We start from the raw sequence: 23911 nt of genomic DNA, 5'->3' as shown, positions 1-23911 counted from the left end.
ACAAGAGGTGGAGGATAGAGCGAGGAATAAACTTTCAAATTTTGGATAATTTGGTGTGATATTTGTGAAAATGTTAGTAACCAATGAATGTCACAACTGAGAGTGCATGTCATGCCAGAGAGAGAAACTCCAGCCAGGATTGGGTTTGGTGTATCTATGACCTCTACAAGGCATTGCCTGCTTGTGGGCACCCCATTTCATTTTAATATGCCCTTCTAAAATAATCAAGGAACCTCTTTATTCTACCAAATGTTCAAGATCACGCACTCCTGTACAGGCTATGAATCGCCCAATGTTATTTTTCCGCTGGTTGGCCAAGGAGCAGTAAATCATTCACAGGGCACAGCCCCAAGAGGGGTTCTAACATCAAACAATTTATATCTGTACATCCGCATTTTGGGTCCACACATATTGCATAGATGGCATCGTCTGCTAAATAAACATATCTCCCTGTCTGCACAATGCCAATCTGTTATTGATACACCGCTAGGCATACCCAATTGCTGGCGTTATTCTGTTTCTCTAAAATGATAGAATTCTGGTGCAATTCTCTGAATTTTTATTGGTCCATACTGGAAGCAAAGCCAGCTAGTTTCTTCCTATCATAACATCCTCGTATAAGTCGTGTATAACATACACATGAATAGGAGTAAATTTCAGAAGAAGAAAAGATAGCATTAACACGCACAAGCAAGTCCAACAGTGTTCTCATAGTATACATAGGTGGAAGGATAGAGGTCCACATAACCGTAATCAGAAACTAATTCATTATGGCCCATTGAAAGAGAAGGCTGCAATTGAATTATGAAAGACGGAAACGCTAAAAGAGAAGGGGGATGGAGCCATCAGTATAATCAAAGATGTACAGCATAAGCCTTCCAAGAAGCTTCTGTCCGCATCAAGTTAAAGACCATTGAGAAATGGTCACATCATTCGGCCCAAATAAGAACAACAATACGTGTGTGATTCCTTCACCAACAGAAGAAAACACACAGAAGGAGAGAAAGACAGACAAGTCTACTAAAGAAGAGACAAGAATCGAAGAATCGCAGAGAGAACACAGACAGACATTACGTTGTTGTAGAGCTACTCCTTACTCTTCCAGATTTGCTTCTAGCAGTGGGATGAAAAAAGCCCTAGATCTGCACAAGGTTATATATATTCCATTCCATACCCTGACGTGCTTTCACACTGATCTACATATGTCCATGCATGCAGGATTTACATATGTCCATGCATATTATGCATGGACCATGGATCATAACACCATGCTATTGTCGTTCATCCCTTTGGTCTATATACCGGCCCACAAACTTTTGCAAGATGTCTTTCTACACGTTTGAATCAAACCATGTCCGCTTTCCCCGGGTATCAAAAAACCATGAAAAATGAGACTCAAATTCGGGTTCGGCTCGAAACATTGGATCGTAGAACTGGATCACTACGTCGTGTGTTGAGGTCGGAAAAACACAACAAGGGATTCTTGGCACATAAAGAGGAATGGCCATCGAGATTTTTAAAATTCTCTGTATGTAGGTAGTCTTTCTAATGGCGAGAAAGGGAGCACACAAAGGTAAAGAAACATAGTTCGAGCAACATGACTTCATTCGACAATGCAACTAAGCGATTATCACATTGGACTTTGATGCCCATTGCGATCTAAATGTATAGTGAGCCTCTAATTGGATATTTGTTATCGGTACCACATACTTGCTGATTTTGTGCGCTATATTTCCATCAAAACTAGAGATGTTGTGTGGAAATACATTGAGTTAGTAGAGACCCATAAAGCTATATTCACTACTTTGGCATTCCTTTGTATATCTACGGATTTTATCCCTACACATGAAATCCCACTCCCCATTTTATGTTTCACATTGTGTGGGCCATGCATTTTGGCCACAAATTTTGCCAATACTGCCATGCTCAATATGAGGAGTGATTATTTCCTACATTTGTGGTTGTATAAGATACAACAATTCTGTTGTATTTTACATTTCTTGCACATTCAATATGAACCATTGTTGCGTAGTTCATCATCCTCATATCCATTTTTGTCATTAGTTAAATTTTAAATCACAATATTTATTTATCTACTTTACTACTTTTATTTATATCATGCTATCAATGTATGTCCCAAATGAGTGTTTTAATTAGAAAGAAAAAGCGAAAGGTCATGCATGCTTACAGATTTGCCATTATGAGGGAAGCCCATTAGGGAAGCACCATAACACACATGTTTGCTTTGTCTTGGCCACCATTCTTCCTCTACATAGCTATCACAAGAACAGAAAATGAGATAAATACTCCATAAACTCAAGCAAGGCATAAACAGCTTCTACAACCCATGCTTTTACACATTAACGCATTACAAGTTTTGGGAAAAATGGAGTTTTGAGCACTTAATCTTCTTTACAATATTTGTCCCCTGCAAATAATCATGACGATCTAATACGGTACACCCATAGACCCAACCTAAGATCTCAAACCACATTATTGGTACTAAGACATCTTTATGCGCAACAAAAGCCAAACAAACCAAGAAAATGGTTTGTAAAAAATAGTGGAATTCAAGATTTCAATGGAACCAAGCCTCCCATTCTATGTAGAGGTTCCCAATGGTTTCATATAAAGAAATACTTTTAAATGAAAGCACAGAATAGATCAGAAATCATTTAACTGAATGGTAAATTAATGAGCTTTCTGTCCATAGAAATGTTGTGCTGGAAATAAAATGACACATTTACAAGTGATAACGTCAGAGATGTCAAAAGTTCACTATAAAGCTTGGGAGAACCTAAATTACTCTCTTTCTAAGTAAAGCTACATTGTGCCATGCACTATCAGCATAACATTGGTAAAGCTAGGATTCATCACCAGACTCCAGAAACCACAATATACTTGCAATTGGTCCCCAAATTGAGAAACACAGCAATCCGCTTAATCTATAGAATGACGACCTTGTTTCCAGAGTGTTAATCTGTTAGAGATCTATCATTGTCATACCATAGTGTTTACACAGTGAATGATAAAAGTCACAGTGAATGATAATGAGTTCTTGATGCAAGTTGTAGTGAATGATACTGCATAAGACATTGATCTTCTCTCTCTATATAGCACCCTCATCTTCTCCATATAAACATTATCAATTCTGTTCAATTTGACACAGTCAAGGTTCAACATCTTGTGTCTCGTTCTTTTCCATATGATTTATGCTAAAAAATACATGTGATTCTCTACGTTGTTGTAGTTCCTCTAGAGATTCGGTTCTCCATTTCAGTATAAGCAATTTTAAGATTGTCCCTTTCTCTCCAATTGATCATGAATCTCCTTGGTGTGATTTACAAGGTGCTGCAATTCCATTTTCTCACTTTCAAGAATTCTCAATTCCTCTGTCCTTCTATATAGGTTATACTCTGCTTGCTTCCGTGCTGCCATGGCAGCTTCAACTCTACTTCTCTCTGCACCTAATTGCTCATCTTTTTGTCTCAAAGCCTTCTTTAACCTTATCTCTGACTTTACCACCTCTTCTTTGGCTATCGACAATTCTAGTCCCATTTTCTTTAGTTGGAGATATGCCTCTTCCTCTCTTTTCTGGCTCTCTAGAAGGTCTCTCTGGAGACTAGAAAGTGTCACATCAAAGCTTACTTTCAACTGCACAAACTCTTCCTCTCTTCTATTCATTCTTTTTGTCTCTAAATCAGCATCATCTTGAACCTGCATACTTTCCATTCTTTCAAGGAGCAACTCATCCTGCAAACTTCCAATTAGAGACTCCATTTCGCGGACTTGTGCTTCAGATGCTAACAACTTCTCCCGTAGAGCAAGCAACTCGGAATCAAGAAGAGCCGAATGCTTAACTAAACTCCTATTTATTTCTTTCTGGAGCATAACACTTTCTTGCTGTGAGGCTAGCATTTGTTCACTCTCTAAAATCCTTTGTTTCAGCAATTCCACTGTCTTCTCTAGTTGTTTATGCTCATCTTGATGGAAAGGCATACCTTCATTGATTCCCGCTTCACCACCCAATGCAGTATCATTCTCCTTTCTACCTGGAAATGCAAAAGAGTTCTTCTTATGTAAAGCTTGTTTTCCTGCTTCTAATTCAAATTCTAGCAGCCTTCGTTCTTCTTCGTATTGAATCAGAGCCTCCACATGATGCTCGTTTTGAGCTTCTAGCTCACGTTCTGCTTCTTCTAATTTTGCCTGAAGCCACACTACCTGAGAAGCAAGCTCAGCTCGCTCTGCTTGGAGTTCTTCCTCAAATGACTGAGAATTCCTCAGTTTTTGCTCCAATTGACGAAGCTTAGCTGCTACTACTGCATCAATATTCAAATTGTTCGCCTCTACTAACTCTTCTAGCTCTTGTTCATTCTCTGCTAGCCTACGCCGCAGCTCCTCCACCACCCTCTCGAGCCTATCAACTTCTTTGGTTGCCTTTAACCTCTCTTTCTGGATAATGTCATGCTGCTCATGCATATGTTCATCAAGTGTCTTCTTCTCTAAAGCCCACATAGACTTTGATCTTTCTATCTCTAACTCAAGCCTCCGAACAAGTCCATGGAGCAAAGCACTTGATTCTTCCATCTCTTTCACCTTCTCCTGAGATTGAAGCAGGGATTTGTTGCTTTGCTCTAGTTTCCCCTCAAGATCAGCTATGACTTGTTCTTTCTGCAAAAGTTGAGAGGAAAAATGTGATTCTGCCTTTGTCAATTCCTCTCTTGTACACATAACCTCCTTGCTAAAGGCAGCAAGATCAGCCCGGACACACTTAGTTAAATCCATTTCAGTCTCAAGGTCCCACACTTTCTGCTGCATTGAATGTAATTCTCTTCTACATTGTGCAACTAGATCCACCAGCAAATCACCCCACTCTGCAAGAACCCCATTCTTCATAATCCTTTCAGGTAAAGCTTTTTGTGGGATATTACTCCAAAGTTGCAAGCGTGACTCTAAAGAGCAAAGGAAATCTGCCTTTCTTGACTGTGAATATTTGAGCAAAATTCGTAGCAGTTTTGTCATTTCTTCGGTGACTTCGTCGACTATTTCAACCACCTCTTGCAGTGTCCATGGTGGATAAAGCTTCTTATCGTTGTTGTTTGTTAATACATGTGCATTATTGCCTTCCAAATCGTGTCCATCAATCATTTTCTCTATGTTTTCATTACCAACAACAATATAAGCATCTTCGATAACAGGGAGCTTATCCTTTGCATTATGATACTCTATTGCAAGCAACTGAAGTTGAAGCTTGAAATCTGCAATCAAGCTCTGCATTACTTTCACTTCATGTTCCACATAGCTGCTCTGATTTTCTATTGTAAGTACCAAATAATTGGCATTTTGATCACAAGCATGAATCTCCTCTACTGTTTCCGATTCTGTTCCCCACTCTTTCTGTTGCTTTTCATCTAATAACATTGATTCGTGTGTATTCTTCAGTTCTAATAAATCTTCTTCCAATCCATGTGCCTTCTCTTCTGCTGCGAGAAGCAGATTATTCGCCTCCGCCAGATGGATTTCAAGTGTTTTAACCTTTGACTGAAGTTCATCCAATTGATTCTCAGTTTCTAGCTTCTGCAACACCAAGTTTTCTTGGATTGATTTTGCCTCCTGTAAATAAACATTTAACCAAATTGCATCAGGAAACAAGGCTACAAATAATCATCCTGGATATGCAATTTGCAAAAGCATGCTAAAACAACCATTGTTGTACTTGTAAGTATTAAGAAAAACAGAACCTTAGAAAGAGAAGAAAGAATAAATCCATAAATGATTGATTTCACAGATATCCAAAACAGAAAAATAAGTAAAAATTGTAATTCCTGCTTTAAAAATGAGGAGCTAAATAAGAAACGCCTGCTTTTTGCTACGAAAAAATGGCTATAGCTGCACTTTCGGCATGCCAGAAAAAAAGCAACCAGTCCTAATTAAAAGGATGAGTGAACAATGACTGATGTGAGGAATCATTCAAATCCTTGTCATTGAGATAGATAGAATCGACAATAATTTGATAATCATTGAAGAAGAAGAATTGATACCTCAAAAGCAACCTTGAGATGCTGAATCTCCAATAAACGTGACTGCGATTGCACTTCAACAGACTGTTTTGCCCCCCGAAGATTCGTTATCTCACGCCAAGCATGGTTTAACTGCCCAATGCAATGAATACATGACCCTCAACTACTTGCACGTAGCAAAAACAAATTATACATGTGAGAAATTTATACTTTTAGCTCTAATAAAGTTCATAAATCTAAGAACTAGGAGGGCCCATCTTTCAAACCTGTGTTTCAAGTTCAGAAATTCTTCTTAGGGATGCTTCTTCTGTGCGAGCACGAAGTTCTCGCTCTTCATCCACTCGTTCCATCAGCTGATACCTCAACTCTGCCATTTCTTGTGTCATATCTTCTGCTTCCTCTTTAGCCTTCTCTTTTTCTTCTCTTAGTTCATCCTGGATTATGATATCCTCATAGTAACTAAGCATACTGTAATGAAGGAAGCATCACCTGTGAGTGAGAAGTTCCATGAGTTGAGAGAACTTATTACCTTCAGCCTGTTCACCATCGCACTCATACCAGAGAGCTCTTCAATCTTCTTTTGGAGCTCACGGATTGTACCATCATCTCTGCTTCTCGCTGCAGTTAGCTTGATTTGTAAGTCCTGCAAATCTGCTTCACCAATCTCTGAAGCTAAAAAGGCTTCACCGAGGTCCAAAAGGTTTTGTAGAAGACCCTGAGACCCTTGTAAGCCTCCATTGTCAGGTCGGGAAGCTTGACTGAGTTTTAAAAAAAAATGTTTATGATGGTGGAAAACCAATAAAAAAAAAACATATTAGCTTTTAAGCTCATGAACTACGATAATCTCAGTTTCCAGATCCTAAAAAACTTTGATTCAATGAAGAAGCTTCACTGACGGAACTACACGGTTTAAGAAGATGGAAAAACAAATAAAGCTCGACAATTTAGTCTTTAATCATTCCACACCTCGATAACTACCATTACCATGCTTTCTAAAGCATATAATTACTTCCATTTTGAGGCTGAAAAAAATTCATTACAGAAAATATAAGGTTTAAGCAATAAATGAGCAATAAAAGAAAACGTTTTTAGCCTTTAAAATTTCCATCTCAATGCGCTATAGTCACACAGCTTCCGATCTATAAAAACTTCTCCATCTTCAGTGTTCAGAAGCTTCACTGAAGAGAACGCAAAGTTTACAAAGATGCAAGAGAGCAAGGGAGTTTATTTTGTCTTTTTAACCTGACAATGTTTAGAGAACTGCAATCATTGCTGATTCTAAGCGTAGAAAAAGCTTCCATTTTAATGTTTCGAAACTTGACCAAAGCAAATTAAACGTTTTAAGAATGTGGTAGCGACTCCTTTAAGGTTTCCATTTAACTGCGATCAGCATATTCTCCAAACCCTAAAGAAAGCTTCCGTTCTCGACTTTATTAAAATGAAGAATGCAACAACATCAAAAACAGAAAAGGAAGAGCGCTGTTGTACTCAATGTTTCCATGTATCCTGTGAACTAGCATAGCAACACCACAGATTTCCAACTTCTCGGATCCATCTTCCGAAGAAGAAGAAAAGAAAAAAAGAAAAGGAAGAAGAAGTATGAGGTGAAGAATTTTACCTAGCAGGAAGCAGCATCAGATACCGATTGCTGCCCATGGCTGGATAGGTGAGAGTCTCTGTGAGTGTATCAGAGTTTCATCGATTTCTCTTGAAGACTCTTAACTCTCTCTGATTCTGTCTCGGATATGTAGAATCCATAGGACCATATATACATATGTATGTATTGATATACATATGCGTATAGCAGATACGTATGTACGTATTGTATGTGCGTACATTTGTATATACGTATATGGTTAAGTTTCTACGCTCTCTTTGTGTGTGTGGCTGCAGAAATAAATGAAATGTATTTTGTTTTTGTTATTATTAGTATTATTTTTATTGTTTTTATTTTTTTATTGCTATTACTCCTTTCGCCCTTTCTTCTTCTTCTTCTTCTTCTTCTTCTTCGTGAAGAATAATGTATTTACTATTAACTTATGGAAGCTGACTACTACCAATCCAATTCAAGCATCAAAATTTATGACCCCGACGGACAAGATCCGAAAACCACCTAATGAAGTATGTGGTGGGTCAAGGATAGGGGGGGCAAACATTACCACCTTTTCCGATCAAATAAAATTGCCCATATCTACCATCCTTTCCACCGTTGATTGTGCTTATGACTTCTAGATTGTCCACCAAACACTAACTCATTCCTCTTCTACATCATTTGTGCCATGTACCCCCCCCCCCTCGAAAAAAAAAAACTCAAATAATCAAACACATACTAAAAATGATGTGGTTATACTCAACTCACTTGTCAAAACACACATTTTTAAAAAGGTCTTTCATAAACAAAACTTGAAGAAAATCATATTGCATTTATAAACCTCCAATCATATGTTGCCAATATCTTATCAAACTTGATGCCAACTATGTTCCACAAAATTCATGCAAAAGTTTATCAAAGCATTTCCAATAGGTAAAACACCAATCATAACCCACCATAAACATGCATTCACTTAAGGAGGGCAAGAGTGCTATTCTCGTTTGACCACATATGCCCATCATTAATAAAGCCTTCGAAAATCCCATACTTTTGATTCCCCACCCATCCACAAGTGCATATTGACGATGTTAGTGCTATACACCATTAGTTCTTATCTTAACCATCTTGTTACCTCCTCCAAATGAAGAAACCAACAAGTTTGGGCATTTGTCATAACTTATCCGAAGTACTTTGATAATTGTTGGGAATATGAAACATAATCCTAACAATTTAGGAAGCCATCAATTTATTATGAGCACCCGACATGGCATCTTGCATGGTAGCTAAACCTAACGTAGCTATCGTATTGAACTTTAAACTCAAATAATGCTTAACTTCACACACCAACAATCTTGATATTGCCAACAAGGTGACTAGCCCGCAACAATTGTATGGTGTGTTGGCGCCCAAAGAGAAAGAGAGAAGAGGTATATAAGAAGAAGAAAAGGAGAAAGAACAACCCATTTTGTTGATATCTCCTAGAAGAACCGAGAGTACAATAGAAATTTGGGTGTGTGTATAGATTGCTTATTATTATTATTATTATTATTATTTTATGAACTGGTATTGAATGAATGGAATGTGCACTCCTCTTCACGAACTTAAGAATCAATGTCTGCACTTCTAATGAATTAACCAATGTTATCCATAGTTACCTATGCTATTATCCACTCATCGATGACCGCTTGCACTATCCTCATTTGGCTTGAGATTGTTAAACCTTTCCCTAAACATGCCCCTTGAGCTCTCCTATTTGGAATGAGAGCACTTACCATTAATTTATCCACACGTGTGCATCAACAAAAAATTATGTAACATCCATTTGTTGCCTTTAAACAGTTTGACATTGCATCCAAATGTGGATTATTACAATGGATTAGTTACATTTGGTTTTATTTTATCAGCAAGGGGGGGGATTGTTGTAACTTGTTGTAAAACACTATTATTCTTTTGCTAGTAGCATTAAAGTTTCTAAGAGGTGGGATTATGGCTGAACTTTGATGTACTTCTTTTGCTAACTAATGGGAAGTAGTGTCTTTTTTGGAAAAAAAAAAAAGTTTCTAAGAGGTCAATATGGTTGATGCTCTTGCATACCCAAAGAGGTCAATATGAGGCAATACATGGTGAGCCAGATGAGCAACAACAATTTCGAGAAATTTGGAAAAAGCCAGAGGTTTTCACCTTTTTTGGGGACAGAACAAAATGGAGATATGCTCCACCAATATGGTTTTTTCCGCTCCCTGTCTTGAAAGGACCATGCACGAGGGTTTTCGCTACTAGACATGTTGATAGATGTGGGTGGGAGAGTTATAATTTATTGTATGGATTCTTTGCAACATTTGGGCATCTTTTCATTAATACCACAATGAAGCTTGACTTAAATAAATAGTCATTCTCATCCGTGAATACTTATTTTCCATGCATCAATTGCTTTATTTTTGACAAATAGTTAACACCATGAACGTTGCACTTTTTGTTAAAATGCTCATCCATGATCTTGCTAACATGAGAGCCACAAATATATTGAATTATATGTCACATCGATGACCCAACAAATAAGACACTTATCCACGTTTCATTATTATCTTTACAATGCTCGTTCGCAATTTTGATGGCATAAGAGCCACAAATAAATTGAGGTAATTGGGTGCAAGGATTACATATTATATCACAAGTATATTTAGCATTGTTGGCGAAGGTTGCAATGACTCTTGATATTATTGGATGTCACGTCGATGATATTATAATAAGCAGACACGTCTACATTACGTTGTCGCGAAGATGCGCGTGCGTGCTTCGCTTGAGCGGGACCACCGGGGTCTCGGACCGGGGAGGACGTTCGTGAAATTGTCGAAAAGATGATGATGTGTATGTAGGAATCGAGGAAACTAATGTCACACTTGAGAAGAAGATATATTTCAAGAAGAATATTAAGAAACAGATTATATTGATGGTGATGATACTGATATCACATATTGAGCCCCCCCCTTTACACAAGTCGTACTAGGGGTTTTATAGGTTTGTCCATGCACAAAACCATGGGCTTGGAGCCATGGTTTCTGTGCACACAGTTTTGCTTTGTGACATGCAGAAAACCATGGGCTTAAAACCGTGGTTTTGTGTACACGGTTTTGTACGTTTGTTTCCTACGGAATACTGAATATGAGAAAGAAATATAGAACATCTAAAGCATTTAGTAGTAACTTTAGTGGTAAGGTAATTGCCTCTTATCTTAGAGGTACAAGGTTCAAATCCTACTTGCAACCCTTTACATGCACTCAATGCCATTGTGACCTAGGTTTATTTATTTTCCTTTTTACAAGTATTCGTGAAATGTGTGTGGATCCTCAATTTTTGACTTTTTCTCGCACTAGACATGCCACATAACGACATCCACCCCCACCAAACCGCACATCCTCCGGTATGTGCCAAGAAGAAAAGAGTGATGTGGCAAGGTCAAAGGTGGTTGGTGTTTGATTTCCTCCTTTCTTGCGCCTCGCCCGCACCGTCTTTTTATGGTCTACTTCGAACTGTCGTTGCCATCCGATCCACCATATCATTCGCTCACCTTTTTTATTGCCATGTCTAGTTGTCATGGCTCCCTTTGCTCCTCCCGAGCATAACGCTTCATGCCTCATGCATGTGCCACCTTCACCTCGGCCATCTCCTTGGTCACCTAACTTTTTATCATCATTTCTCGTCCCATGCTTGCCTTTCCTTATGCTCACTAGCCTCAACCGGGTGTCGCGACTCGTCTGCTTCGACCTCCGTCTAGGCCGGTTCAACTTCTGTCTGTCTTGACCAATCATCTTTTGGCTTGATCGGCCTTCGTCCGGATTCGCATTCGGCCGAATCAAACTTAGACGATTGACTTTCGTTCGGGTCAATTTCCATCCGGTTTTCGGTTGGGTCGGGCCTGGTTGATCAACTCTCGTTCGGGTTGGCTTCCGTTCGGGTAGGAATACCAACCGCGTCATCTTCCATCCGGATTGTATGCTGGTTCTTCCTTTCTTGCCGCTATCTGGCTCTTCATCGAACTCTATTGTAGCTTTGTTTTTGGCGTCCTTGTTGGCCATCGTTCCTCCGTATGCGCTATCTTCGACACTCATCTCCTTGCCGCCACCTTCCATCTCTCCAGTCTTATGTTCGCTCTTGGGCACAATTGCTGAAGTCTCCAGAACTGGTGTGGAGGGATTCCTTTGTCTGTTGCCATCCTCCTCCTCATCATTTCGGTCCTTCAATTTCCAGCCGCCACCTTCCGTCTCTCTGGTCTCACATTGACACTCGGGCACAACTGTCGAAGTCTCAGGAACATTTGTGGGGAGAACCTCGGCACTATCGGTCACTGTCGACTCATCCATAGACATCTTTCCCTCAATGTTATTATTTGCATTGGTTTCCCCGCCGCTTTCTGTCTCTTGGGTCTCATGTTGGCTCTCGAACACAACTGCCCAAGTCTCTAGATCAAGTGTTGGGAAAGTCTCGACATGGCCATCCGTCGTGGACTTGTCCATAGCCATCTCCGACTCGATGTTGTTCCTCATGGCTACTGCCTCAATCACGTCAACATCACACTCTTTATCTCCCTTGATTACGCAAGCTTTGCTCATGCTTGCACCTTCATCACTCGATATTTCGGACACAACATGTGTTCCGAAATGCTCGTCCACTCTTAAAGCAGCATTTCCCACTCTCGAGTCTTCGTCCTTTCTCTTGATCGTCGTTCCCCCGTAAGTTGAGAAGATGGCTTGTTTCACACCTTCTCCCGTGGTATTGTCATAAAAAACTTGAGCCTTTGTATCGGCCACTTCATTAACCCATATTTGTTGGGAGGTCTCTTTTTCCTCGATCACCGTTCTCCTCGGTTTTCACTCCATTTTAAGCTGCTCTTCAACATCACCTTGCATCTTAAGTTCTTGAATGCTTCTCTCATTAAGGCTTCTATGTTGAGTATCGAATCTTCCCTCTTCGAGTTTTCTTCCTTTAGTGGTGGTGTATTGCATCCCGTTCTCCTTTGAACATCCCTCATGGGTCGTGTTGTTGTCGATGAGAATCTCATTTTCCTCTCGTCGTGTTGTCGGCATACACTTTCCACTTTGGCCCAATCCTCGATGAGGCCATTTGCACCATCGTCATCCTCGAGTTGGATTCCAATGGCCGTCCTTTCATTCTGATCAATCGACTTGACGGACATTAAGACTTTATTCGCCCCCACCAATCCTTGTTCCCGCTCCGAGAGTTGAGTGAACCGACACTCAAACTCAATGAATGCATGCATAACACTTTGGTGGGTCTTCCTCGATGACACCCACTGGTCAAACATGTATAGACTTTGTCCCTTCGGTCTCTTGTAGCCATATGCCTCCAATAGAGCCTCCTTGAAAGTCACCCACGAATCATGAGCTTCTTGAAGCTCTTTTACCTCTTTGTAGTTCGGTTCAGCCACCACTTGACAAAAGTATTCCAGCCTCGTAGCTTCTTTTACACCTCTCGAATCCATCTCGGCATTGTAGGTGTCTAAATTTTTTTGGACTATGCCCCCGTCGAAATAGCCGACTCGCTCGACCACGCTTTCGACGACTTGTTGGGCCGCATCTCGTCTTTTACTTTCTCTCGAAAATTCCATCATCATCTTCGACATTGCCTTCATGAGATATTCCTCATCCATCTTCATCCTCCCATGTCTCTCTTCATGTCAGGTTCACCAAAATATGTCGCGAAGATGCGCGTGCGTGTGTGCTTCGTTTGAGTGGGACCACCGGGGTTTCGAACCGGGGAGGACATTCGTGAAATTGTCGAAAAGATGATGATGTGTATGTAGGAATCGAGGAAACTAATGTCACACTTGAGAAGATCAAAGATTTTACACTTGAGAAGAAGATATATTTCAAGAAGAATATTAAGAAGCAAATTATATTGATGGTGATGATACTAATATCACATATTGAGCCCCCCCCTTTACACAAGTTGTACTAGGGGTTTTATAGGTTTGTCCATGCACAAAACCATGGGCTTGGAGCCATGGTTTCTGTGCACATAGTTTTGCTTTGTGACATGCAGAAAACCATGGGCTTAAAACCGTGGTTTTGTGTACACGGTTTTGTACTTTTGTTTCCTAAGGAATACTGAATATGAGAAAGAAATATAGAACATCTAAAGCACTTAGTAGTAGCTTTAGTGGTAGGGTAATTGCCTCTTATCTTAGAGGTGCAAGGTTCAAATCCTACTTGCAACCCTCTACATGCACTCAATGCCATTGTGACCTAGGTTTATTTATTTTCATTTTTGCAAGTATTCGTGAAATGTGTGTGGATCCTCAATTTTTGACTTTTTCTCGCACTAGACATGCCACATCACGACAACGTTTTGGATTAAATGCACCACAATGTGATTAAATGGAATTGTTGATTAAACTTTGCAAGTGTTGGATGATGGTTTAATTGAGTTAAATGTATCGACTGTTAATTCTTCTCGAATATCATACTAAGGAATTTTATTGATGAATTTATTTATAAATATTGTGTGTGTCAGTTTATCTTAATCTCGACATAGATTGATCATAATAATAACATATTAGCTTCATGTCTCTTATTAGTATCTCTTCTTTTATTTATTGCCCCGATCGAATGAGCTTTCCGGAATTTAGTATGCTAAATTTATGTTATTAGTTTAAGAGTTGTCTGGTAATTTTTACAATTATGTCATTAATATTATGCCTTGAAGTTGTGTCATGTCCAATATTGACATTACTCGTCTAATTCACAAGTACATTGTTGAACTCACTATCAATTGACATACGAGATATTGCTCTCCCATAAAGCAATGCCAATCATAACAAGTTTGTGTGATGATTTGCCTACAACATATAAATGTGCAAGGCAAGGTCTCTAGCGGGCTTAATTGTTAGTACAAAAAAATAATTAATTCATTAAATAATTATTTGTTTATTTTCGAAATATTATAACATGCGACTTGGGTTCATAGTAGTTGTTCAAATTAAATAATTTTTACCTACTAGTTGGAAACCATGAGATAAGGAACATGTCAAGGTTTAGGATACCTTGAGATAAAACCATGTGAAACATCATATGATGGTGTGTCGCTCTTGTGTGTTACATCGAGCACACATTGTAATCTCGACCAATGTTAAGCCCCTCATTAGAATCACATGCAAGGATAAAGTATCATTTACCCTATTATTGGCAAGATGGTAAGAGTGGTCGTCAACTAGTATTGAGCAATTTATGATCATGTTAACAATCCAAACTTACCTCTCCTCACTCCCTCATTAAAACTAACTTAAACAAGAAGTTCATGGACTTGACCTAATACTTTATCAATGCTCTTAACACGTACTATAAGAGAAGGATATATAATCAACGCAAGGCTGATAGTTAAACACTTGGTACCAGTCAACAAGAAAAGAGAGGAAGAAGCTTTAGCTTGGAATCCGGAGAATGAAAAGTAGAGAAATAAGTTGGTACTAATTGGGATTGTTACTCCTTTACATTCAGGTTCTATGCCCTTTGCCCAATGTCATGATGTGGCGGGCCTAAATGTAAAAAGTGGACAAAAAAGGGCGCCAACCACAACAACAAAAACATAAATACGTATATATGAAAAGATATATATAATAAGCAAAAATAAGTTGCTTAATGGTTAGGGACATTGACCAAATACAAGAGGTGTATATTTTAAATCTTCCTCAACATGCATTAAGGAATTATTCCCTTTTTAGTACATACTACTTTTGATTCGGGTTGCTTATTCTAGGTTTCGAGGTGCACCATTAGGATTTGGTGAAGTTCTTCTTATTTTTAACATAGTTTGAGAGTTAAGGTTATTTTTTAGATTTCTTTCTTTTTACTCTTATTTTTCCTACTCAAGAGTTTAGGGTTTGAGGTTGAGGGTGTTTTGGGTTAGTCTCGCTCAGAGAGGTAGAGTTAGCTTGTCGGGAAAGGAAAGAGGCTCAAAGTGGCATAAGGACACTACCTCAACAATTACGGTGTTGTAGCCGCGAGGCCTTGTCAAAGACCACATAACTTGCATCCTTGCAACTAATTTACCGCACATGTTTCTCTTGTAATCATTTGTAACAACTTCTCTTAATCACCATTGTAATTATTTTGGCCAAATAAATTTGAGTTTAGGTCATTTGGTCTTAATCTCGTGTACTTGTGTTAATAAAGTGTATTAAGCTTGATCCCATGTGCTAATCATTTGCAAGCCTTTGTGGAAGAGAGGTAAAAGAGAAGAAAACTCGTGGAGGCCGAATCTCCACCTTGTTGGAGATTTGTGATGTTGGTCAAAACATACGTGTGCAACACAAAAGAAAGTAGTGAGTTTGGGAAGTAAGCATTGGGCTTCTTGTCAAAGAAAGAGAAGAAACGAAATAGCTTGTATTGATAATTCCAAAATTATTACAATAGTATTTCTTGCCTATTTGATTACAATAGTATTTCATGTCTATATTTTTATTTTCCCCTTGATAGGATTACACACCCCCTTTTTATACACGAGGAAGGAGGGTGCATGAGTGTCAAGCGTCACCCATGCATGAGGAAGGTGGGTGCATGAGTGCCAAGAATCATCCATGCATAAGGAATGTGGGTGCATGAGTGCCAAGTGTCACCCATGCATAAGAGGCACCTACATTAGTGGGTAATAGCTTTAATTGCTAAAATACCTAATAGTGATAATAGCAAAATGTGCTTTGAATAGGTATTTAACTTTAAAAGAGGGTAGTAGCTTTAAGAGCTAAAATACTTGATAGTGATAATAGCAAAATGTGTTGATAATGGGTATTTAGCTTTAAAAGTGGGTAATACCTTGAATAGCTAAAATACTTGATAATGATAATAGCAAAGTGTGCTTTGAATAGATGTTTAGCTTTTAAATATTTTACTCAGTATATGATTCAACTAGCTATTTACACATAATATTATCATCCTATGGTGATTGGTTCTTATCAAGTTATTAGCTATCGTTTAACTAAACAACCATTTACAAATATTTGAATTAGTTCGTATAATTTGGTAGAGGTTATTTTCTTATTGTGGCGTGAAAACGTCACGACATCCTCCCCCTAATAGGAACATTCAACTCCTTGAGCACTAGCCCGTTGGAGCCTTAATCTTGTGTACGCATGTGCATCAAATGTATTAAGCTCAATCCCATGTGCTAATCGCTCCCAAACCTTCGTGGAAGAGAGAGAAGAAAGAAGGCAAGTCATGGAGGTTGAATCTTTGCCTCCTTGAGCGTTCATCGGTTGGAGCCTTCTCCTCATCTCAATCTTCGAGAACTAATAATATAAGAGGGGACTAATACAAGGAGATCTACAAGGTGGTCTAAAGAATCTTCTCACACGACATCACATCCTCCCTTGTTCAAGTCTCATGTGGTCGTGCTCGAGTAGCACACACACTTGCACTTATGTGACACTAATTTCACATTATGTTCACACAAGGCCCTTAGCACAATATATAAATACTCCATGTGCTTTCTTTCTTTACCCATTTCAAACGTTTGTGACACTTATATGGTGAAATGTACATGTCCATAACATCCCCTCGACCCAAGGGCGTGCACATTCTTGGGTGCATCACTTCAAGTGGCAAGCATGCATCATGACAAGGTGGAAGCCATAAAAGACTAGGAGTCATAAATTAAGAACATCTCAATTGCCAAATTAGTATGGTTCAATGTTAGATTTTGGCATATAAATTGTGTTGCTATTGTCTTTCTAATTCATAATTGTGAAAGAATAGCGTGCGAAAGCAATGGAAAACCGAAAACAGAAAACACAGGTTTAATGGAGAGCTTAGAGTATTACACAGTATGCGTTAGAGATAGAGAGAGTGAGAACACAGAAACCTCAATTCAAAATATTACTCAGTCTGTACATTGTATGTGTTTAGTGATCACTTTTATACAAGTCCATACAGACTGATAGAAGTACGATGTACTTCAATGCTCACACGAGTGTCTTACACTAACTACGAGATATTAACTCCCTAGTAGACTAGCTGCTACTTGGCTTCCGGTTACTGCTTGATCTAGCTAACCAGCTCCCCGACTCATCGATCTGGCTCATCCTTCCGGATGCCGATCCGGCTCAGGCTTATTCAGCCGATCCGGATCCGGTTGAGCTTGCCGCTCAACACTCCCCCTCAAGCTCAACTTGAGGTCGGATCGTAGTGTTAGTCTCCATGGCAGCCGACCCTTCCACCCGGCTCCTTCTGGCGTCACTCTGCCTTGCTCGCGCTCCTCTTCTGGTCTGGTCTCGTTTGCCGCGACCCTTCTGTTTCTACGCATCTCGACCTCCTCGGTCAGCTTGTCTGCTCAACAGGCCCAAATCAGCTCCCTCGCTGTTGTGACTTCGACACTTGTCGACCCGCCGATTCCTTTGTGTTGGCATCGACTTTTGCTGCCATCTCGTCCTCTTGGCCTTGAATTGATCCGATTCTTCCGAATCCATTTGTTGAACCGAATCAGGTGTCTCCGATTCGTTCCAACTCTTGTCTGAATCGGTTGCTACCGATTCATTTTCTGGTTCCAAGCCCTTCACCACATCGGACCATGTCCGAGTCTTGGCCTTCTTCTTCCAGTCAGCTCTGTCCTTCTTGACTCTGCCGCCGCAGCCGCTCGTTTTGACTTGTTCGAATGTGCCGACTTCCTTCGTCGACTCGACTTCCTTTTTCTTCTTGTCTCCCCCTCTTCCGGTTCTTCCCTCGCCGGTGCCAACAACAGTTTCTTTGCCTTTGCCCATTCTGGTGCCTTTGCTACCCTTTCTCCCCTTCAAGTGCGGCACGTCGAGATGTTGAACACCAAGCATTTCGGTGAAGTGCTACAACTTGTCCGATCCTAGCGGTTTGGTGAAGATGTCGGCAACCTACCGATCCGTCTGAACATACCAAAGTTCTACTTCATTGCTCAGGACCCGCTCATGCACGAAGTGATAATGCACTTCTATGTGCTTTGTGCGAGCATGTAACGCAGGGTTCTTGGCAAGCTGCATGCTGCTCATATTGTCGCAATAGATCAGGATCGGGGTCGGTACCTCGATCTGTAGGTCTTGTAGCAGTCGCCGAAGCCAAATGGCTTCACAGGTGGCGACGGTAGCGTCCCGATACTTAGTCTCAGTGCTCAAAAGGGCCATTGTTGGCTGCTTTTTGCTACTCCATGCAACAACCGCGCTACCAAGGGAAAACATATAGCCGGAGGTGGATCGGCGATCCGATGCATCGCCGGCCCAATCGGCATCAGTGTAGCTGACTAGCTCTTCGGTTATACCATGCCAGTATAACAGTCCCCGTTCCTTCGTGCCGCTCACATATTGCAAAATTCGATGCGTGCATAGAAGGTGCTCCACGGTTGGCTTCTGCATATATTGGCTGATCACGCCGACCAGATAATTGATGTCCAGGTCGGGTGATTGTTAGATATATAAGGCTTCCGACAATTTGTCGGAACCGTTTCTCATCACAGGCTGGTCTGGAGTCGGGACAAAGCTTCTGGTTCCAGTCCAAGGGTGTGGAGATCGGTCAGCATTCTATCATGCCGAACTTGTATAGCATACTCGATACACAGTGTCTTTGTCAGAGTAGTATGCCGTCGAGGTTTCGGATCACCTCGATCCCAAGGAAGTAGTGAAGGTCCCCCAGATCCTTCATCTCAAATGCTTCCGACAGTTGGGACTTGACTCGGCTGATTTCATCGAGTCCGGGTCCGGTGATGACTAGATCATCAACATACAACAAGATGGAAACCAGACCGTTCGGACCTTGCCAGATGAACAACGAAGAGTCAGACTTGGAGGCTGCAAACCCCATCTTACACAAATGGTGCGTGATCTTCGCATTCCAAGCTGGGGGGCTTGCTTTAGGCCATAAAGTGACTTCTTCAGTCGGCATACCGCTGACTTGTTCATCTCAGTCTGGAAACCGGGAGGTTGAGTTATAAAGACCTCTTCTTCAAGATCTCCTTGAAGAAATGCATTCTTCACGTCCATCTGGTGAAGATGCCACTCCCTTGCCGCAGCAACTGCGAGAACCACACGAACCGGCGTCATCTTCGCTACTGGAGCGAAGGTCTCATCGTAATCGATTCCGTAGGTCTGCACATATCCCTTCGCCACTAACCGGGCCTTGTACCGATTAACCGAACCGTCGGTATTGTACTTTACCTTGTACACCCACTTACATCCGATCGGTTTAGAGTGTCAGGGAGGGTCAACTAGGTCCCATGTGTCGTTGGCATCAAGTGCCCGCATTTCTTCCTCCATAGTGGCACGCCAATTCGCGTCCTTTGCCGCTTCTGCATAGCTCTCCGGCTCACGCACTTCCGCCACCTTGGTCATGTACGCATAGTGATGTGCAATGTACTCATTGTACCCGTACCGCGTCACAAGGTTCTTCTGGTGGGAAGACCGACATAACTTGGTAGTACCCGGTTTGGGGCCCTTCTTGGCCAGGTTGGACTTCGTTCCCGGAGTTCTGCCTTCATCCTTTCTGGAGTTGGACTTGCTCTGATCCGACTCAACGTTGCCGGTTTCGTATTCCGACATCTTCTTCTTCCCCTTCTCTTTGCGCGTGAACCGTCTCCTCAGTTCCTTGCGCGGCGAGAGCATGACAGAGTCTCCACTACTCGCCGATTCCTCATCCGACTAGTCATCCTGACTCAGCCGCTCATTCGGTCCACTTAACAGAAATGAGATCGGACTCTCTTCTAGAGTGTCGAGCTCTTCATCTTCTATCTGGGCCGGTTTAGGCTCACTAGCCTCATCCTCCGGTATCGGGTCAGGGTCGGAAGTCGGAGTCGGTAAGGCATACCATGATGCCGTCTCATCAAACTCAACATCCCGGCTAACTCGGACCTGCTTCGTCCGGGGGTTATAACACTTATACCCCTTTTGCTCATGTGAGTAACCGACTAAGATGCACTTCTCCGACTTTGCATCCAACTTCCTCCGCTTTTCATTCGGCACATGCATATATGCAATGCTACCGAATATCCAAAGGTGTCTCAAATTCGGCTTGCACTCGAAATACAGCTCATGCGTGGACACCTTGTCGCCGATCCAGTTTTGGATGTAGATGGTCGTCCGAACCACCTCCGCCTAGTAAAAATGGGGCATGCTCTTCTCCTCTAGCATTGCCTTTGTCGCGTCCACAATCGACCGATTTTTCCTTTCGCCCACGCCGTTTTGCTCCGGCGTATATCTGCAACTGAATTTGCGCCAAATTCCCATTTGTTGCAGATACCCGTTGAATTGACAGGAAAAGTACTCTTTTCTGCCATCCGACCGCAGGCACTTGATCTTCCTCTCAGTTTCCCGTTCAACCAGGCTTTGCAGGTTTCGGAAACACTCGAAGACTTCACTGTTCCGTTCGATGAGGTAGATCCATGTGTTCCGGCTATAGTCGTCAATGAAAGAGACGAAATACCGACTCCCGCCAAGACTAATGTTCTGTGTCGGTCCGCATACATCCAAATGAATAAGGTTGACCTTGTTTGTTACGGCTACGGTTTTGTTCGGTGGGGAATGGAAGCCGGTGTTGCTTCCCAAGTTGGTAGGCTTCACATACATGGGCCTTCCGGCCACTAAACTTCGGCAAACCGAAAACAACTTGTTTCATTTGCAAGTCTTGAAGCTGCCGGTAATTGATGTGGCCGATCCGCTTGTGCCAAAGATCAATATCCGATTCAATCTTCTATCCTTTGGCGAACAACGTGGTGCCGACGTCATTGGTGTTGAGGATAAACATCCTCCCGTCTCTGCGCCCTTGTGCAATGATTTGGCCCTCTTCTTCGATGAAGCACCCGAGGTGCGTAAACCGCACCTACATCCCTTGGTCGACAATCTGTCCAACCGACACTAGGTTCTTTGTGATGGTCGAAATGTGTAACACGTTCGTCAACTTCCCCTTTTGTCCGACATGCACGATTGGGTGAGGAGTGTCATCTTTGGTTTCGACGACTCCCGGTTGTTCCGGTTTCTCCAAGAAGGAGAACCACTCTTTGTGGCTCGTCATGTGATTCGACACACCGAAATCAACGTACCACACTTCCTCTGATTCAGAAGCGGTCTTCTTCATCGAGTTAGCCTCGTGTTTCATCACCAAGGCTGGCCCTTTACCGGCTTTTCCGGTTTTGGATCCTCCCGATCCTTCTACGTAGTGCGAGTATTGCCAGTTCTCTCTGCTAGCCTTGCCGGATCCGGATCTGTCCGAATCGGCGCGCTTCTTCCAACACTCGCTTTCTCTGTGGCCTTTTTTTACCACAATACTAGCATTCCATGTCAGCTTTTGCTTGCCGTCCTCCGGCGCCGCCTTGACTCCCCGTGCTTGTGGAGGGTCCGGAACTGTTGTCGGCACGCTCTCTGTGCCTTCGGTCCTGCTCTTGCCGGCCGCTACCATTGCGAGCTGACCCGCCTCATCCACCACGCCCATGGGGGCGATCCGCCTCTATGTACAACATCCAGCTGTCGGTGGGTGCACTTGTTGACGCACTGATGTGGTTCTCGTCTACAAGGAGCATCGACTATAAGTCGAAAAATGACGGCGTATTCCCCCTTGTACAAACCGCCGCTCGGAAAGCTCCGAACCTAGACGCTAGCCCACCAAGGCACACTTGCACCATCTCATCCTCCTCAACGTTTACATTGACGGAGGCGAGTGAGTCACAAATTTCCTTGATTTAGACCGTGTAATCGGCCATAGACAGATTTTTCTATCGCACATTGCTGAGCTCCTAACTGAGCTGCAGCTTCCTGGCCATTGTGCTTGCGGCGAAAACCTTCTTCAGGTTTCTCCAAGCTTCTTTTGGCATCTTGGCATCTTGGATATGGCTTAGCAGCTGGTCTCCAACACTGGACGCGAAGCAGTACATCACTCTGCTTGCCGCTTGTTCCCACATTGGGAAGTCCTTGTGTGCCGCATCAGGTGTTGTGTCGTTAGCTCCGTTGACATAGTTCCAGTACCCATGCCCAAGCAGGTACTGGTGCATCTTGTAAGACCAAGATGCGTAGTTGGTTCTGTCGAGCTTCTCCACCGGGAGCGAGCTAGCCATTCCTCTGTCCATTTTGCTTTTCCTGTTCTTTACGAAGGTTTTCCTTTCAAGCTATGTTGGACGCAGAGGTTCTCAACCCTCTTGCTCTGATACCATGTGAAAGAATAGTGTGCGGAAGCAATGGAAAACCGAAAACAGAAAACGCAGGTTTAATGGAGAGCTTAGAGTATACACAGTACGCGTTAGAGACAGAGAGAGTGAGAACACAAAAACCTCAATTCAAATATTACTCAGTTTGTACATCGTATGTGTTTAGTGAACACTTTTATACAAGTCCATACGGACTGACAGAAGTACAATGTACTTCAATGCTCACACGAGTGTCTGACACTAACTACGAGATATTAACTCCCTAGTAGACTAGTTGCTACTTGGCTTTCGGTTACTGCTTGATCCAGCTAACCAGCTCCCCAGCACACCGGCTCACCGATCCGGCTCAGCCTTCCGAATGCCAATCCAGCTCAGGCTTATTCAACCAATCCAGATCCAATTGAGCTTGCCGCTCAACAATAATCTTTCTTTTCTCAATCTAGTATTTTTTTATCGTCTTTGGCCATTGACACATGAAAAACACAAAGATTTGAGCCAAGAGTCCTAAAGGACAAGAGTACAATTGAGAGGAGGTATTTCAAGGAAGTTGTGAGATGGGTCAACATGGGCAAGCTTACCGCTCAACATTTGAACAAGCTAGCTTTACACATAATTGTTTTGGTATTATAGGCCACATTCGCTTTTTTAGATACATCAATACAATATTCTTCTCTCAAATGGCTTGTTTCATAGTACGTAAAATTCGTGTTCGTCTAGTATAACATTCGTTTTCCTACGTTGGAAAACGAATGCGAATGTTATTCAAACATTCTTGTGTTTTTTTTTTTCCATTTTTTAATGTTTTCTTTTCCATTTTTAGGCTTATCTACCTCATAATAAATAGTTAATCCAAAAGTATGGTATTGATCATTCTTTGAGGGTGTTTTCTTTCGTGAATGTTTGAACCATTGGCGAATGCGAATGCATGTATGGTACGTATGGTTCATACCGTAACAGATGATCGATTAATGCACATATGAAACCCTAATAAGCACCATGGGAGTTTTCATGGCGATTTTGTTGGTAAGCCATGGAGAGGGAGGGAGGGGGTATTTCTGGAGAATATAGGAGGGGTATTTTCTGGAAAATATGAGGGGTATTCGGGAGAATATGCAAAATCGCCATAAGAAGATGATGATTA

The 23911-nt window shown here is 41.7% G+C and overlaps 1 pseudogene across 1 annotated transcript; it reads right to left on the bottom strand.

Moving 5' to 3' along the window:
* Positions 1–2547: 2547 nt before the first annotated feature.
* Positions 2548–7798, bottom strand: LOC147857864 (uncharacterized; annotated as a pseudogene). Its single transcript, XR_015530427.1, has 5 exons — positions 7639–7798; positions 6550–6778; positions 6287–6454; positions 6042–6152; positions 2548–5613 (listed from the first exon to the last, which is right to left on the bottom strand). The product of XR_015530427.1 is annotated as an uncharacterized LOC147857864 (transcript).
* Positions 7799–23911: the final 16113 nt, after the last annotated feature.

Source organism: Azolla caroliniana, unplaced genomic scaffold (assembly GCF_043228905.1).
Source record: "Azolla caroliniana isolate FFs.n. ecotype wild unplaced genomic scaffold, voAzoCaro1.0.p SCAF_11, whole genome shotgun sequence".
Classification (NCBI taxonomy): domain Eukaryota; kingdom Viridiplantae; phylum Streptophyta; class Polypodiopsida; order Salviniales; family Salviniaceae; genus Azolla; species Azolla caroliniana.
Note: the sequence above shows the minus strand (reverse complement) of the source record. Positions and strands in the feature narration are given on the sequence as shown.